Below are 13,404 nucleotides of genomic sequence, written 5' to 3'. Positions count from 1 at the left end.
TTGGGCCTCATCTTTATTTTATGTCTTCTTTTAATTTTGAGAAGACTAGAAGGAAGAACTTCAAATGTGAGGGTGGATGTCCTCTTCCTCCATTAATAAAAGCCTCCTTCATTTGATTCTCATCACTTACACACTAAGATGGCCCTAAGACAAGGTGATAATTTCACTAAGGCGCGCCTACAATGTGCTTAAGTCACAGTTAGCAAGAGGGGCAGAGACACTGAAAGGTATATAAGGAGTAACAGCAAACATAACAAGGTACACTTTTGTAATGCAAGTAACACTGAGAGTTAATAGTTTTTCTTTGGTGTTTCATTGTCTGAGAGTTTGAGTTGAGTGTCGAAGTGCAAACGGCCGCGAGGGCGCCCTTCGTCTCTTTCTTGCAGGTGTTTGTCCTTGGTGGGAGGGAACGCAGAGACAGGGGTTCTGGAGCGCGAAGTGATCAGAGGTGCACGAAGACGTTTGGGTCACCGGCAGGAACAATACCATTATCGACTCCTTCACAGTAATCATCATCAATCTTTGCTTACAACTATGTACATGCATGTATCTATAATATCCCTATCTAACTTAATCCAATTAATGCTCTCACCATCTTCTACTCAACCAACTTACTCGTACGTGTTGATTAAGGATAATCTAGAAGCTTTGATATCTCCAAATCCATGGTGTTTGATGGAAGGTTAGAGTTGCTACTTGTGTGAGTGGGTTTTGGGTAGAATGAAGTGTAATCCACTCTTTGTTTGAATTTAAAACAGTTTGGAATCAAAACCTTTTTGAAAAAGATTGTTTTCTAAAGAAGTGGAAAAACAACCAGTTGTTTTATCGTTTCAATCGATTGTTTGACACTTAGAGTTTTTTGAAAAGGGTTTGAAGCTGTTTGACTTGGTTGACTTTAATGCCAAACCAATTTAATCGCTTGTTTCGTGAATTCAACCGATTGTTTATTGAAAATCCATAACATAATTTCTGTTATGTTTGCAAATCAGCTTTAAATGTTTTTAACAGCTTTTGGAGTATTTAAAAAGGTTGTTATACTCTCTTAAAGTTTGATAACAATTTTGAGACATTTATGAAAGAGTGAAAACAGATTTAGATTTGCATTCAAGCTTTTGGATTTTCTCAAAGAAGTGGAATAGGATTGTTGTATCTTTTGATTTGATCTTCACAAGGTGTAATGCTTTTTGTATCTCTTGTATTTCTGAATACTGGTGTGCAGGTGCAGAATCAGAGGGTGTTCTGATTTCTGTGGTGTTTGTGTGCCAAAGGAATTGTGTGACTTGAGGTGTTCAAGGTCACTTCTTCGGTGGTGTGTTTGTAATCTGGATTTTGATTGCATAGTAGATACCAGTGGTTTCTGGGGACTGGATGTAGCTTTTGGTGTAAGAGTGAACCAGTATAAATCTGTTTGTGTGATTCTCTCTTTCCCTGATCTTACATATATCCGTTTTAAGTTGTTTTTATTAACTACTGATAAAAACAACCGGTTGAATCGCAAAAACAACCGGTTGATTTTCTGGAAATCAACTAAAATAACTTTGTGCATTGTTTTCCATAGTTTCCTTCTTTGTGATTCTTCATTAGCTTTCATTGTACCTTCAAAGTTTGCGAAAATCTTTCATAAACAATTGACCCCCTCTTGTTTAAGGCCATATATTCTAACAATTGGCATCAAAAGCTTGGTAGTTGAAAAATATTCAAGTTTGATCCTAAAAAGCTTTTTCTTATGGCTGAAAAATTACCCTTTGGGGAGGGTGCATCAATAAACAAACCACCTTTGTTAAGTGGTTTGAATTACCAATTTTCGAAGGTTTGTATGAAGATCTTTGTTGAATCTGTTGATAGAAGAATATGGGATGCAATTGAAAATGACCCTTTTATTCCTAAGTTTGAAAAGGATGATGTTTTTATTGAAAAGCCTTGGTCCCAATGGACTGACGCAGAAAACAAAAGAGCAAAGTTTGATTGCATTACAAAAAATATTATCACCACTACCTTAAATTCTGATGATTTTTTTAGGGTCTCTCAATGCGGATTTGCTAAGGAGATGTGGGAAACTCTATAAGTAACTCATGAAGGAACGAACGATGTAAAAAGAGCAAGGAAGCATACTCTAATCCATGAGTATGAGATGTTTAGAATGCTCAAAGGAGAATCAATTGCAGATGCAAAAGCGGTTCACTCATATTGTCAATCACCTCGTGAGTCTTGGAAAGGTATTTGACAAAGAAGAGTTGAATATCAAAATTCTCAAATGACTTGATAGATCTTGGCAACCTAAAGTCACGGCTATCTCAGAATCTTTGACTACAACCTCCTTGTTTTGAAGCTTAGGAAGCATGAGTTGGAGATTAATAGACTCAACATTCAAGAGTGAAGATAAGCATGTAAGAAACATGGCCTTGAAAACTGCCAAGCACAAGAACAACCAAGCTTCAAGTGATGAGAGTGAAGGAGAAACTCTTAGATTGCTGTCCAAAAAGTTCAGTAAATTCTTGAAGAAGAACCGCAACAAAGACTTTAATAAAGAAAGGTATGACAACAAGAAAACTAGTGATTTTAATGCTAATAATTATACTTGTTATGGTTGTGGAGAGCAGGGGCACATAAAGGCTAAATGCCCAAATAAAGAGAAGAAGTCAAGCAAGAAGGAAAAGAAAGCAAAATAAAAAAGAGCCTACATTGTTTGGGATGAAAATGATGTCTCTTCATCAAGCTCCTCATCAAGTGAAGATGAAGAAGGTAATATGTGTTTGATGGCCAAGGAAGAGGATGATGCAAGTAGTGTAAGTTCTTGTACTTCTTTAAATGCTAAAAATTATAGTAAACTTCTTCATACTTTTAAAGAAACACATGAGGAAGCTAATCGATTGACACTCTTAAACAACCGATTGAAAGGGTTTAATAACTAGCTTGAAAATAGAGTCAAGGCACTAGAAGAAAAGTTGGAGAATTCAAAAAATGATTTTGAAAATCTAGAAATGCTTTACAAGAACTCTTCTTGTAAGTGTGACTCACTTGTTTGTGAAAATTGTGAAACTCTTGAAAAGAAGGTTCACTATCTTGTGAAACCTGTGGATAGGCTTTCAAAGGGTAAATCCAACTTTGAGACTATCTTGGCATCTCAAAATTGTGTTTTTGGAAGAGCAGGTTTAGGTTTTAATCCACAGAGCAAGAAAAATGAGTTTCCAATGCCTTTTTCAAAACTGGCAGAAAAACAACCAATTGAAAAATCGAAAAAACCGGTTGTTACATGTTTATATTGCATGAAAACATGCCACTCAGTTAGATTCTGCAATATTAGGAAATATTTTATTCCTAAAGATGTTATGAGATGGATTCCCAAGAATTCTAAGGTTCCTTATCATAAAGTTAATGCCAAAGGACCCACATTCATAAGGGGACCAAATCTTGTTGCTTGAATTTCTCTTTTGTAGGTTAGCCTGATGGAAAACATGGAGATGTGATACCTGGACAATGGTTGTTCCAAACACATGACTGGAGATAAATCTAAGTTTGTGAACATCAATTTCAAGCAAGAAGGACATGTGACTTATGTAGACAACAATAAAGGAAAGATTCTTGGAAGAGGCACCATTGGAGACAAGAACAACTTCTTGTTTCATGATGTCCTTTATGTGGAAGGTCTCAAGCACAGTCTTCTTAGCATTAGCCAGCTATGTGACAAGGGTTATCAAGTAACATTCAAGCCCAACTCTTGTGAGATATGCCTACCCAATTCAAAGGAAGTAGTGTTGATTGGTAAAAGGATCAACATTGTTTATCTTTTAGATATCTCTTCTCCTACATCTATTGGTTGTCTTCTTTCCAAACATGATGAGTCATGGTTATGGCATAGAAGAATAACTCATATTCACATGCATCATTTGAATAAATTGATATCTAAAGATCTTGTAATAGGGTTGCCCAAACTCAAGTTTGAGAAAGACCACTTTTGTGAAGCATGCCAAAAAGGGGAACAAATTAAGCATTATTTCAAATTGAAAAATGTTGTTTCCACTTCAAAACCCCTTGAGTTGCTACACATGGATCTATTTGGTCCTTCAAGAACCATGAGTCTTGGTGGAAACTATTATGCATTTGTTGTTGTTGATGACTTTTCTAGGTATACATGGATGTTGTTCTTGGAGTCAAAGAGTGGGGCATTCTCTACATTCAAGAAGCTTACCAAAAGATTGTAAAAGTTTTGCTGCAACAACATCATTGCAATTAGAAGTGATCATGGATGGGAGTTCCAAAATGAAAAAAATCAGCACCTATTGTGAAAAGCTGGGAATTTTTCACAACTTTTCTACACCAAGAACTCCTCAACAAAATGGTGTAGTGGAGAGGAAGAACAGGTCTCTTGAAAAACTAGCAAGAACCATGCTAAGTGAATCTTCTTTACCCAAGTATTTTTGGGCTGATGTAGTGAGCACTTCTTGTTATGTGATGAATAAAGTGCTTATAAGGCCAATCTTGAAGAAAACTCCATATGAGATTTTCAATGGAAGGAAGCCAAACATTAGTCACCTAAATGTGTTTGGACGCAGATGTTTCATTCTAAATAATGGAAAAGAAAATCTGGGCAAGTTTGATGAAAAGCTCACAATGGTATCTTTATTAGCTATTCTTCAACTAGCCATGCATATAGAGTCTACAACAAGAGACTCATGACTGTGGAGGAGTCTATCCATGTGGTGTTCGATGAAATCATTCACACTGATAAGGGTTCTACAAAGGATTATGCAGAAGAAGATGAGCAGAACATCATTATGCATAAGCTGGAATCCTGCCCAGAAAAACAACCAATTGATTATGTGAAACAACCGGTTGAAATTCTACAACAGGAAGAGGTGCCAAAGGATTGGAGAATTCCAAGGGATCTTTTAATGGAGAACATCATTGGCCAGATTTAGAAGGGTGTTTCTACATGTAGTGTTGTCTCTAACTACTGCAAGCATATGGCTTTTATCTCCCAAATTGAACCTAAGTCAATTGAAAAAGCTCTTAAGGATGATAAATGGGTTGTTGCCATGCATAAGGAACTGCATCAATTCACAAGAAATGATGTCTGGTTTCTTGTTCCAAAGTCTGACTAAATGAACATCATTGGATGCAAATGGGTTTTCAGAAATAAGCTGGATGAATCTGGAGTGATAACAAGAAACAAGGCAAGGCTTTTGGCTAAAGGTTATAATCAAGAAGAAGGCATAGATTATGGTGAAACCTTTGCTCCAGTTGCAAGATTAGAAGATGTAAGGTTGTTGTTGGCCTTTGCTTGTATGAGTGGATTCAAATTGTTTCAAATGGATGTTAAGAGTGATTTCCTCAATGGAATCATCAATGAAGAAGTCTATGTTGAACAACCACCGGGCTTTGAAGATCATCAACATCCTAACCATGTATACAAGCTGAAAAGGGCCTTGTATGGGCTTAAACAAGCTCCAAGGCAGTGGTATGAAAGGTTGAGTAACTTTCTTTTATCCAATGGCTATCAGAGAGGGATGATTGACAAGACTCTCTTTATCAAGAAGTCAAATTCTGAAATTATCTTGGTCCAAATCTATGTTGATGACATCATTTTTGGTGCTACCAAAGATAGTTTATGTGAAAAGTTTGGGGCTGCCATGCATGGAGATTTTGAAATGTCAATGATGGGGGAGCTTTCATTCTTTCTTGGACTGCATGTCAAGCAATCCAATGATGGAATTTTCCTAAGTCAATCAAAGTATTGCAAAGAAATTCTTAAGAAATTTGAAATGGAAAGTTGCAAAGAAGCTAGCACACCTATGCCATCAAGTTGTTATATGGATGTTGATGTGGCTGGAAAAGAGGTAGATTAAACCAAATATAGAGGGTTCATTGGTTCCTTACTCTATCTCACAGCAAGTAGGCCGGATATCATGTTTGTTGTGTGTCTTTGTGCAAGATTCCAACCAAATCCAAAGGAATATCATCTCAAGGCTTCAAAACGAATTCTCAAATATCTAAAGGGGACAACCAATGTTGGACTATGGTATCTTTCTCACTCTCCTATACACTTAATTTGATATTCTGATTTTGATTTTGAAGGGTGTAAGCTGGATCGGAAAAGCACAAGTGGGACTTGTTATCTTCTTGGATCAAGTCTTATTTCTTGGCATAGCAAGAAACAAGATTGTATGGCTCTTTCCACCGCAGAGGTTGAATACATTGCAGCTGGAAGTTGTTGTGCACAAATTCTTTAGCTCAAACAACAACTAGAAGATTTTAGCTAAAAGATTAGCAAGGTGCCTTTCCTTTCTGATAACACAAGTGCTATAAATCTCACCAAAAATCAAATTCAGTACTAAAAAAACAGCACATTGAGATATATCATCACTTCATAAGGGATCATGTGAACAATGGAGATTGTGAGATGAAATTCATTGAGACAAGATTGCAGCTTGCTGATATATTCACAAAGCCTTTGCCAAAAGACAAGTTTTTCTTTTTAAAAAATGAGTTAGGTACTCTTGATTCACAAAAACTTTCTTAATCATGTTTTTATCCATTTCTTCATTCTATTTTTTAAGACAAATAAGGGGAGAAGGTGTTGGTTCATGTGTTGTGTATGCTTCTATTACAAACTCTGATTTGAAGTTTATATTCTGTTGCATTAAATCTGTTTCTACTGCTGCTACACTCACTAGTTTGGCATTATTTTGGGTTGGTTTTTCTGCTGTTTTGATATTGAAGAAAACTAGTGTGTGTGACTTGATAACCTGCTGCTATATATGCTATGTATTTTGCATAGTTTTTGTGGTGTTTGTGTGCCAAAGGAAGTGTCTGACTTGAGGTGTTCAAGGTCACTTCTTTTGTGGTGTGTTTGTAATATGGATTTTGATTGCATAGTAGATACCCAGTGGTTTCTGGGGACTGAATGTAGCTCTTGGTGTAAGAGTGAACCAGTATAAATTTGTTTGTGTGATTCTCTCTTTCCCTGATCTCACATATATCTATTTTAAGTTGTTTTTATTAACTACTAATAAAAACAACCGGTTGAATCGCAAAAACAACCGGTTGATTTTTTGGAAATCAACTAAAACAACTTTGTACATTGTTTTCCATAGTTTCCTTCTCTGTGATTCTTCATTGGCTTTCATTGTACCTTCAAATTTTGCAAAAATCTTTCATAAACAATTCACCCCCGTCTTGTTTAAGGCCATATATTTTAACAGTACATAGTAGTATTTATTTATTATTCATGATCTCTATTATCTGTTATAGCACGTGGTTTTCTCAATTTGTTTTAAGTTATCTTCCTATTTAGTAAGGAATAGTTGATATTATAAATTGGAATTATCCCGGATAAACATCTGTTTTCAGTGATTATTGTTCGTGAATATGCAGATAAATTTTTTTTTGTTTGTGAATATGTTTATGAATTTCCTGAGTATTACTTTTCCTTTTCTTCTATTTTCACTTGAAATCATGCATATAAATTATCTTACTTGCAACTTCAACGTGAGATGAATTGTATTTTATCAGGAACTGAGTTCATATAAGGTCGTAACAAGAATTAGATGGGAATTTCATCTACAAATAACTAATATGTTTTATTTTAAATCAATTATACCACAAGGTAAAATTGTAACCTTACAAATTCATCAACTTAAAAAAAAATTAGCAATCACACCTGAACTCACAAATTTTTATAAGTTTTTTCTTTAATTTTTTTTCACTTTCCATTCTTTTTTTCCTTATGTTTGTAACCGGGTGAGTAGTGTTGGTTACCAAATGAAAGAAATTGGAGTGCAGATATGCAAAGAAAGTGTGGAACGAGTGTCTTATTAGTATGCATAGAGTGTTTGTTTTTTTTTGTTTGAGTTTGCATTGTGTGTTTACTCAATAGTATTGAGGTTAAGCATGTGTCAATTACAGTATTTGTTTCAATACCATTACATTTGCATGATATATTTGTTTCAATCTTTAATGGGTTGAATTTCTTATTGGAGAAAACAACTTCAATTTTAGTTATATGTGTTGGATCTTGATTTGGATTTTCAAGTTGAAAAATTTGCTCTTATTACTTATGTTAGTGTACCGCCCTGGTGGTCGGGTATGATGATGTGGCACCCTGCTACAGTGTAGGCGTGTTGACAAGGCGCCAGGTTGGCAGTTAGGAAGGAAGTCGAGAGGCACGTGTAGTCGCCGATTGTTAAGTTGGCGTGTTCCGATTTCCAGCTTACCAGAATAGGCGATCGCCAGGTTGAAGATGGAGTCGCCAGATATAGACCCAGGCGACCAAGCAGTCGGAGATCGCCAGAACAAGCACATCGCCGAAGATGAGGGAGAAGCATATTATGAAGGCAGCCGGCGAGACCACAGGGAAGGTGTATGAAGGCCCTAACTCGCCAGTTTCAGTAGAGATCGCACTCCCAAGTTAGCTATGCACTGGGCAGTACCATGCATAAGTAACTTAGCCAAAATGAGAGCAGAAGCAGCGCCAAGTCAGGGAGCCTCCAGATGATGGCACGTGTACAGTTGGATGCAAGCCACGTGTCCAGGTCTGTAACTGCCAGGAGAGAGAAAACAACCAGGTATATAAGAGTTCTTAACAGACTTTCTGAGGTACGCACGTTCAGTTCATACACTTTACGCTTGCGAGTGATAGAGCTGATTGTGAGAGAAGGATTTGCACGGTTCTCGTTCTTAGTATTTGGTGATACCGTCACTGACTTGAGCGTCGGAGTGCGATCGGCCGCAGCGGCGCCGTGTCGTTTCTTTGCAGGTTCTTGAAGTAGATCCCGGAGAGGAGCGAAGGTGAGAAGCGGTGCGCACGTCGATCCTTTGACGAGGCATTCTCCAGCGTTCCGGTCAACAGGCAGGATCATCAGGCGCCCACCGTGGGGCCGTGTAAAACTTGCTCCCATCCACAGCGCAAGTTTGCAGGTTTTCGAGGTTTTCAGCGTGGTTGTGTGCTGGTGCAACCGTCGTTTGCAGTTTCTTTGAGTTTCGTCCGGTGAGATTGCGTTTTGAACCGTTCGTTCGGCTTTTTGATCGGTGGAGTAGGGTTTTCTGCTGTTTACGCGTAATCTGTTCGGTGGAAGTTCGAGTTCTTTCGTTTGTTTGGTTGTTCGCGGGGAAACGTGGGTTTCTGGTGAAGTTGTGGTTTTCTTCGAAGGTTTTCGGTGTTCTTGAGTTCTTGCGCAGTTTCTTGAGTTTTCTCCGATTGATCACTGATTCGATCGTGGTTGAAGTGTTGTTCGCTGCATTTCTGTGGTTCGCTGAAGTTAATGAGAAAAATGAGAAGCAATCGTTCCAGTCCCGTGGCGCCTGTCGCTGCTGAAGGCGACGCCGCCATGACCATGGCGCAGATGGCAGAGATGATGCGCTCGTTGCAGGCAACCGTGGAAGCCTCGCGCGTAGAGCAGGCAAGGATACATGAGGACCTGGTCACCTCTCGCGCCAGGAACGAGGAGCTCAGCAAGGTAGCTGAGGAGCTGCGTCGAGCTCTTCAGGAGCAGCAGGGACGTTCTTCTGCTGAAGAGGTGGCACCGTCGACGCCACCTCGTGTGTTCCCAATGCCTTTCGTTCAGGCGATTACCGACACGCCAATTCCCACGAGCGTGGTTCCGGTTAAGGCTGTTTTTACCGGCGTGGAGGATCCAGAGGCACATCTGACCACGTTCCACACGCAGATGATGCTGTCGGGAGGGTCAGACGCCGTCTACTGCAAGATGTTCGTGAGCACACTCCAGGGAACGGCGATGGAGTGGTTTGTGAGCCTGCCTAATGGCCATATAACCAATTTTCAACAATTCTCGAAAATCTTTGTCGAGCAGTACATTGTGAATAAGGCACCGCCCAGGGTGTCCTATGATCTGTTTGATATAAGGCAGTACCATGGGGAGTCCCTCAGAGACTACCTCAATCGCTTCGGAGCGCAGATGGTCAGATCGCCGGCCAAGGATGAAGAAATGCTGGTCTATGCCTTCAAGAAGGGCGTGCAGCCAGGGCCATTCTGCGAGGCCTTGATCAGGGCTCATCCAGCGACGTTTGCTGAAGTCAGGCGACTTGCGGTGGCCCACATCGCCGACGAGAGTGAAGTCGCCGAGAAGAGAGGCAGCGTGGCTCCTGCCAGGCCACGCGCCCAGACCAGGATCCAGCCACAGAGGGTGCTGGAAACGGCGACGGCGGCCAGAAAAGACCAAAGGACTCGCTATCCTTACGATAGGAGAAATAAGGGAAGAAGCCAAGCACGCCAACAACCAGCACGCCAACAACCAGCACGCTGGGAATACAATCGCCCGCCTAAGCACAAATTCGTCATGGTACTAGCGGACCTGATCGCTATCCCTAACATATCTGCTAGGTTGAAGGCGCCTGAGAAGGTGGGCGACAAGGTGCTGGGGTCAAAGCCGGACGCCTGGTGCGAGTTCCACCAGTGTTTTGGCCACAACCTGGACTCGTGTCTGTCTTTAGGATACCAGCTCGACGATCTGGTTAAGAGCGGGTTCCTAAATGACTATCTGCTGGATAGAAGGACGGGGGGAGCGTCGAGTTCCCAGCCAGCAGGTGGGGAAGCCCAGCAACACGAGATGCCTATCCATGGGGAGATCCACACCATTGCGGGGGGTTTCTCAGGTGGTGGATGCACCGCATCGCAGAGGAAAAAGTACGCGCTATCGGTGATGGCAGTGGACATGTTTGAAGATCACTCGCCGAAAGTGGACATTACGTTCACAAAGCAGGATCTTCGGGACGTTGTGCCTCATGACAACGATCCCATAGTTATTTCGTTGATCACGGCGGGAAGGAAGGTCCACAGAGTTCTGGTGGACCAAGGAAGCTCGGCAGACGTGATGTTCTGGCCGACTTACACGCAGCTGGAATTGCCCTTTGACCAGCTAAGGCCCTATGGAGGGTGCTTGTATGGGTTTGCTGGTGACCAGGTGGAGGTCAGGGGGTACATTGAGCTGAGAACCACGTTTACAGATGAGGCTGGGTCGAGGACGGAGAAAATCAAGTACCTCATCGTAAACGCCCCTTCAGCATATAACATCCTGTTGGGAAGGCCCACTCTTAACAGGATAGGCGTCATTCCGTCGACACGGCACATGAAGGTGAAGTTGCCGTCCATGGAAGGGGTGGTGATCACGATCAAGTCTGATCAGAAAGAAGCGAAAAGGTGCTATGAGAATAGCCTGAAAAACAAAAGATCAGTGAGTTATGTAACAACCACCCCACCTCCCGGTGTGAAGCCCAGACCGCCGGTAACAGAGGAGGCCGCCGCAAAGGATGTAGAGATGGTAGACGCTGAGCTAGGGGGGAGGAATGCTAGCCTGGAGGAGGAAGAGGCGCGGAATCGCCCCGAGGAAGCAAGGGAACAGGGAATGGCCAGGGCGGTGATCGCCAGAGAATCCAGGCCCAAACCCGTCGAGCAGTGGCTCGAGAAGGAGATCGGAGGGAAAGTTTTCAAGCTCGGAAGATCTCTGGAGGTCGATCTCCAGGACCAGATCGCCAAGGTGATTGAGCGGCATCTGGACGCGTTTGCTTGGTCCGCTTCGGACATGCCCGGGATCGATCCCGACTTCTTGTGCCATCATCTGGCGATGGACAACATGGTGAGACCGGTGCGACAAAGGAGAAGAAAATTCAACGAGGAGAGGAGGCAGGCGATCAGGGACGAAACCCAGAAACTCCTCGCTGCAGGCCACATCAGGGAAGTCCAGTACCCTGAATGGTTGGCAAATGTCGTACTGGTGAAGAAGAGTAACGGGAAATGGCGCATGTGCGTCGATTTCACCGATCTGAATAAAGCTTGCCCAAAGGATTCGTATCCTTTACCAAGCATTGATACCCTGGTTGATAGTGCTGCAGGGTGCAAGCTGCTGAGTTTCCTGGACGCCTTCTCGGGCTATAATCAGATCAAGATGCATCCCATGGATGAAGAAAAGACAGCCTTCATGACGGAGAGGTCGTGCTACTGCTATAAGGTGATGCCGTTTGGGCTGAAGAACGCGGGGGCCACGTACCAGAGGTTGATGGATCGAGTACTTGCACCAATGCTGGGAAGGAACGTGCAAGCTTACGTCGATGACATGGTCGTGACCTCGCAGGAGAAAAGCAAGCACGTTGCAGACTTGGAAGAATTGTTCACGACGATTGATAAGTGTCTAATTTCAGTAATATTTCATATTAAAATATAGACACTTATGAGAATTTATTGCTAATTTACATATAAAATAATCTCTAATTTATGAATTTATACCTTTTTACATTTTTTTATGATCTTTATTTGAATAAGAGTATTTTATTCCCAAATTTGGTGTTAATTGCAGATTTCTAAGGAAGATTGGAGATTTGGATTAAAGATGAATGATTTGAGCTAAAAAGATAAAGATAGAAGGTCCCAGAATGGAAAAAGATACAAATGAAGATTGGGCCTTTTTTATGTTTATCATTTAGCCCGTTAGCCTAACCCTAGAAAACTAGGATAAATAGAGGGCTAGAGGCTCAACCTTAGGGTGCCAGATTGAGAGGAAAACACCATAGAGTGAATTGTAACCCAATTGGGAGAATGGAAGGTGATAAAAGTATGCGTGGCTAATTCTACCCTTTGGGATTGGGAGTAATCTGCTCAAACTCTTATGTATTGAGGTGATATTTTATATATTAATATTCAGTTCTTGATTGATTATTGGTATTGTTGTTTTACTTTTAATTCTCCGTGACAAATTGAGAATCTTAAATCTGACCGGGAGGTATTTTTAGGGTTCGGACCTAAACAACAATACTTAACATATTTGAGTGCTAGGAATAGACTTGAAATGTTAATTGCTATTAAACGTCTGAGCTTCGTTCTAAGTTGTTCTTATAAGTATGCGAGGGATCGATAGTTAGGGAACATTCTTAAGGATTTTATATGCGAGGAATCGATATAAATGATTTTTATACGGACATCAATTTCAATTAAAGAACTTAATATTAACATGCTAATCAAAATACATGAGAGTGAGAGAGATGAAACTTAATCCCAATTTTTCCAATTGAAGCAACTAATTCTTTGTTTGTTTTCTTATTAATCAGTGCCAACATAATCACTTCACACTCTTTTTTATTGTTCTGTTGTTATATTTAGCGAATATTGTACTCGATGATTCACTGTTCTTTGTGGGATCGATATCCGTCCTTAGGGACAAATATTACTTCTGACAAACACGGTGCACTTGCCGTAAAAAGTCATCAAGTTTTTGGCGCCGTTGCCGGAGAACAGATTTGAATTGTTGAGTATAATTTCCTAAATATTGTAAATATTTTATTTTATTTTGATTTCTTTTGATTATGTTTATCTTATTAAAATTAGATTTGATTTGATTTTAGTATAGATTTGCTGTTTTTAAGAAGAAAAAAAAGTTATTGTTTTTATATTATTTT

This window comes from Phaseolus vulgaris, chromosome 5, assembly GCF_000499845.2.
Source record: "Phaseolus vulgaris cultivar G19833 chromosome 5, P. vulgaris v2.0, whole genome shotgun sequence".
Classification (NCBI taxonomy): Eukaryota; Viridiplantae; Streptophyta; class Magnoliopsida; order Fabales; family Fabaceae; genus Phaseolus; species Phaseolus vulgaris.
Note: the sequence above shows the minus strand (reverse complement) of the source record.